The following is a 5,883-nucleotide window of genomic DNA, read 5'->3' as shown; positions in this document are numbered from 1 at the left end:
ACGAACGAGAGCGGAGCTTTTTCATTGGAAAACACTCGCAGTGCACGCAGATTGCCCCCTCGAGGACATCGCATGCATGCTCATCGCCCAAACAAACGTATAGATCGTGTGTGTCATCAGATGTCAAATAACGACGGCACAGATGCACACAAGACGAAGAAGAGGATGATGTGTTCTCCCGGCGCCTATTTATACTATAGTCGAACCGGTAGTGACGTCATGGCTGTTGCCGGCCAACGTGTTGTTGGTGTTTCTCCAATGTATGCTTCAGACATCGGTCGCGACGAGGCGTTCCCCATAGCGACCCCTAGAGGACGCAGTTTGAAGTTCCCTTGAAAGGGAACTAACACAGACCTACCGCTGCAAATGTCTGCCTCCACAGCTTTCTGTCTTCTCCGTTTCTGAATGAATACCTCTCCACAAACACGACTGGGCTGACTGCTTCCTTTACGTCTTTTCAGCTAAAAATAATAATAATTTTAAAAAGGGAGAGAAAATAAAATATAATTATATACAGAATGTTAATAATGATCTGTGAGCAAAATATTTAAGATATGAACTGATATGAATGAACTGCAACTGCAAGTTTTTTTCTTTTTAATTTTTACATTTTTTTTTTATTTTACATTAAAAGGTATTATTACAAGCATGGAATAGTAAATGTTGTGATTACTGATATCTGTCATAAAATCACATCAAAACTACCATTACAGTGGTACAGCCATAGTACGTTTGGTGATTACTGTGCTATTACTATACATTTCACAGTAAAACTACAGTTACTGTGGTAAAAACATGGTAAATGTCCTGTTTACTGTGTTTTAACTTAAAATTTCACAGTACAACTACAGTTACTGTTGTAAGTGTTGTGGTTACCATGTTTTTACTACAAATACAACTTACATCTTTGAACCTGATATGAACATAAAACTGATCCAAGGTCTATATGGCACGTCACGCGACAGATAGCATTTAATCACCCTAGTTAGCAGTTGTGCTAATTTAGTTAAACGCAATGAAACTCAAAGACAGCCTCGGATGACCGATATAATACAGCGAATAAACATACGGCGGTAATCTGATTAATAAAGAAGTACATTTTATAACAGACATTAAGACTACTCTACACTACTCACCCAACCTGTGGCACACGTAAACTGATGGCAAATAGCGATGTGTGCTGAATGAGACTTCTTGAACGTGATTTCATAGCAATCATCATTATCGTGCCCTTCGCATCTGTGTACTGACGCTAACAGTTTCCAATTGAAAGCAATGTAGGTCCCAGTTTGTCGTTATAGTGACGCCGAGGGGCACCTTTGGCATCTTCATATTGATGCTAAGGGCGCTTGACCATGCCGTTTTTGACGCCTTGGGAGTGAGAATGGGTGGATTTTGAAGGTATGAGTGAATGATGATGACAGAATGTTGATGTTTGGCATTCCTTTATTATCATTATATGTGTATAATCCAAGAAAAATATAATTTATTTATTTGTTTGTTTGTTTGTTTATTTATGTGTTTGTTTGTTTGTTTGTTTGCTTTAAACTGTTGTACCCTAATTCATTTTATGGACAAAACCTGTTGAAACATATTTCTTCTTTTGTGTTCCACAGCATACATATGACATGTTGGTGAGAAAACAGCATGAAATGAAAATGCAATAACTTGATCTTCTAGGGAAAACAACAGACTTCTCACTGGTGGTGACAGATGATGGACTTCTCCAATCATTTAGTCCACTTAAACCTCGCAATCAACTGCAAGCTTGCATTTATTTTGAGATGCCCACATCTCAGTATCTGATCAGCAATTAATGAAGGGAATCAAAGGAACCCCAACCTAGATTTCTAGATTTTTTTTTTCTTTCTTTTTCAACAGTCAGTTTTTCTGTGACTGGTGTTTTCTTTTGCTTTGAGTTTACTTTATAGTCTACAAATCAATTTAAGTCTTTGAGTAAAACTTATAAAAGAGGTTGTGTCAACAGTCCTGAACAAATCAGCACTAAGCCTTCTCCTATTCATTGTGAAGTGTTTTCTGCTGTAATCCAAATGAAATAATTCAGTCCCTGAGCTGTTAGGGCAGCGTGGAGAGAGAGAGCGGGGGAGGTATTGAGGTATAAGCAGTAGTCCCAGTCGGGACTGTAGCCCAGTGCCACTGTGGTCAATTAAGGCAAACCACAGCATCCCAGGCTGCTGTGTAAAGATTCCAGCTCACATCACAACCCTCCCTCAACAGAGCCAAAGGTAACAGCAAAAAGCAGCACATTTTATAACAAAAAGCCCTAAGGTAGTAAAGCAGACAACATATATTGTCCTCACAATGATACTATGTCAACATACTGCCTAAATTTAGTAATTTCTCCCTGATTTAATAACATTCTCCATTTTAGCACTATAATTTGATATAAATTGCTTATTTCTCCTATATTGTTATGCTCTGCTATACTGTTATATTGGGATTTGGCTTAAGTATGACAAAAGATCCAAACAAGAGTTTCATATACCTCCTTTGTTGCTTTGCTGCTCTTATCTGCATTGCCAGTGACATTTAATTTGTATCATTTAAATCAGTAAGGAATCTTTGAACCTTCACACTTTTTTTGCTCATCTGTAAAGAGATGCGGATTGCATCAATAACTCTGCAAATAAGTGTTTCGCTGACCAGCTTGTTGTCTTGCTGTATAATGAATTGGTTTCACACTCTCTCGGGTCCCGAAAACAAGCAAAACAAACTTCACACTGTTTCCGTGCAGGACTACGTTAGTTTCACCACAAGAGTTTGCAGGATACAAGGTCTCAGAGATGAAAATCAAAATGTGATGAGGCCTAGGATGGGTACCTTTTCTAGAGGTTACATTATTATCGATACAACAAAAGACCATGAGCCTGGGTCTCCACTTACTGCTGGATTGCCTTTAATGAATGCTGCCTTCACGTGGCCATTGAATTGCGATGCTGTGAAATGTACTAGTAATGATAAAGGGATAGTTCACACACACAAGAAAGAAAAGTCTGTCATTATTTACCTACCATCATAAGTTACTTTCTTTTGTGGAACACGAGATGAGTTATCAAGCAGAATGTTTGAGCTGCTCGTTCATATTCCAAACAGAAGAAAAAAAAAATTCTGTATGCAGCCTGGTCTCATTGTTTATATGTAGGTATGTGCATGTAATACAGGAGCAAAAACATACTTTTTTGTTTGTTTTGGGTAGATGATGAAAAGTATTATTTATCTTTCAAGTCTTCAAGTATTTACTGAAACCCCAACATAATCTCAAAAGTATTCAACAGTATTTTACATTTTGGTGAATTGGTGGCTAATTGTTATGAATCTGTACCTCATTCGTATCCCATTTGTATGATGTGCTTACATCCAAGTGATGATTATGTTTAGGGATGAGGTTATGGGTGAACCTTCTTGCTTACTTTTTTTTTCTAAAAATTGCAGAATTCACATTGTATGAACTCAAACAAAATCGCAACCTTGTAAAATAGTTAGATTTTTGGTTGAGATCGGGTTGGAAAACAAATGTTTTTTTGCGAAACATCTAGAGTTTTGCACTACAGAATGTTCCAAAAGCATAATTTCCAATCTAGATCCATCTCCTTTGCACTTTGTATAGTCCCAGAACTCACTGGGAGCTCTGAAAGCTGACTTTAAAGTAGTCTTGTGAATTCGAACATGTTCAATATGTTGTACTGGGAGTCAGAAAAGGTTTTAGTGTTTGTTTACAAACCACACAGAGCTTTCAGTTGCAACTGTGCAATGGAATTTTGATTTCTTCATAGCTACCCAACAGTCTCCGGGCTTCACCTCATCCTCTCCCACAAGACCTCAGAGTGCGGGTGAGCACAAGCTTTAGCTCTTGTCAGGGACCACGAATGAGGAGGTTTTCCTCTCTAATTGCCTACTATGTCAAGGCCAACCAATGAATGAGTACAGGTTCAATCATGCAGAAACAACCACAAAAACTATGAGCATATATGTTCAGGTGTGCACACACAGGGATATACACAGATCTCTAGACATTTGCAAACAAACACACTCGAAAATCGGGTATATTTTGCCTTAAATCTATAGCCAGTTCATTTTTTAATTCCATAGATATGAATTTCTCTTGGGGATCAGACGTTGACCTTGAATGCATATCTCTCATTTTCAATTTCTTGCTCACTTTGCTGCCCTTCAAATAAAGCCTGGAATAAATTATGCTTTTCATTTGTAATGAAGAATATGAGCTCTCCGGTGATCTTACAGGCCTCCGGTGTGAATGTGATTTTCTAAATGAAAAATTAGGTATGAAATAAAAGATCACTTTCAATATAAGAAGATATTGAACTACTGAAAACATATTCATGCTATAACTTTCTTGTGAATTCACTCATAAGTCTGATTATATATTAGCAGCATATCATGTAGTTATTAATATAATCTCTGAACTTGATGGACAGGATGTGTCATGTGCTGAACCCAGCTGAAATGAATATATTTTGAGGTATCAAATACTGAAAAAAAATCCAATTTGTTTATGAGCTCTAAGCAGCATTAGTGATAACATTTTCACTGTTTTCAATAGTAAATGCACAGGGGCCGATTAGAGAGTCATGAAGTTATAGCAGCACTTACATAAGCACTGCAATTGAAATCCACTTAGGAGGAAGAAGTCTGGCCAGTGGTTTTAAGCAGTCATGGTGCTCTAAACCAAGCGTTCTAGAGGCACATTAGATTACTGTCTGATTACTGTGGTGCCTGTCTGTTGGACTTGATAGATGTACAGTAGGTGTGTAGTTGACTATCAACAAAAGTCTGGTCCTCTGTAAGCTTGCTCTGGCCAAGAACCACCGACGCAGAGAGGAAGAGGCCTTCTGACCTGCATGTCAAACAATAACCTTTTTTTTCCCCTTCTTCTTAGTGTAAGGAACATTTTTCAGTATAAAGAACTGTTTGTGCAATGTAAAGGTCCCATGAATAGTTCTTCATGAAACCATTGATGACAATAAAGAACCTGCCTCAGAAATGCCTCAAACAAAACTACATATTCTAATATTTGAAGGCACAAACCTCAATAGATCTCCCTCTGATGTGTTCATTGTAGCAGGATGGTACCTTATGAACTGCATTTCCTAGCTGTATGTTCCTGCAACTCAACTGTGTTTGATTTCCAGGGAATACATGGACGGATAAAATGAATATCCCAAATGCCCTATGAATATCCTAAATGTAAATTGCTTTAGATAAAGTGCCCAGGCAAATGAAAACATGTACATGATAAAACCTATATATCTTGACTCCATGAATATTCCATAAAGTCAGCCATTTAGATTGGTTGGGTGCTGAAGGGGGGACCAGGGAAATGGTCACAGTTTTTCCTCCAAATAATAATTTAGGGTAGGCTAGTTCATTTTTGAAAGTCAGTATTAAAGGTCCCATATTGGTCACTCAGAAAACAACAGGCCAATCAGAAGAGAGGCTCATGAATATTAATTAGACAGGCCAAAATCGACCTGTTCTAAGCAGAGCTCCTGAGAAAGGAGCTGTAAAAATATATTGAGATGGTTTTTGGTACTTATACCGCAAATATATGTTCTTAAGGACATCAAAACCTCAAATAAAACTCCAGAAAGGTGTACAATATGGGACCTTTAATAGTTGGATCATATTTTAAAGATTTTACTACAAAACAGCTATTAACCCTCTGGCCCTCTTCATTTGTGGGTCACACTTGGTACCTTCACGGTCAAAAGTGAACAAAGCCTTGATTTTTTTTATTTATTTTTTAATTTTTTTAAGAAAATCAATCTAATATTTTTTTGTTCAATAACATATAAATATATATATATATATATATATATATATATATAGAGGGTGCGGAAAGTA

Source organism: Sinocyclocheilus anshuiensis, unplaced genomic scaffold (assembly GCF_001515605.1).
Source record: "Sinocyclocheilus anshuiensis isolate Anshui unplaced genomic scaffold, SAMN03320099.WGS_v1.1 scaffold1777, whole genome shotgun sequence".
Taxonomy (NCBI): Eukaryota; Metazoa; Chordata; class Actinopteri; order Cypriniformes; family Cyprinidae; genus Sinocyclocheilus; species Sinocyclocheilus anshuiensis.
The sequence above is the reverse complement of the archived record's forward strand: the minus strand, read 5'-3'. Positions refer to the sequence as shown.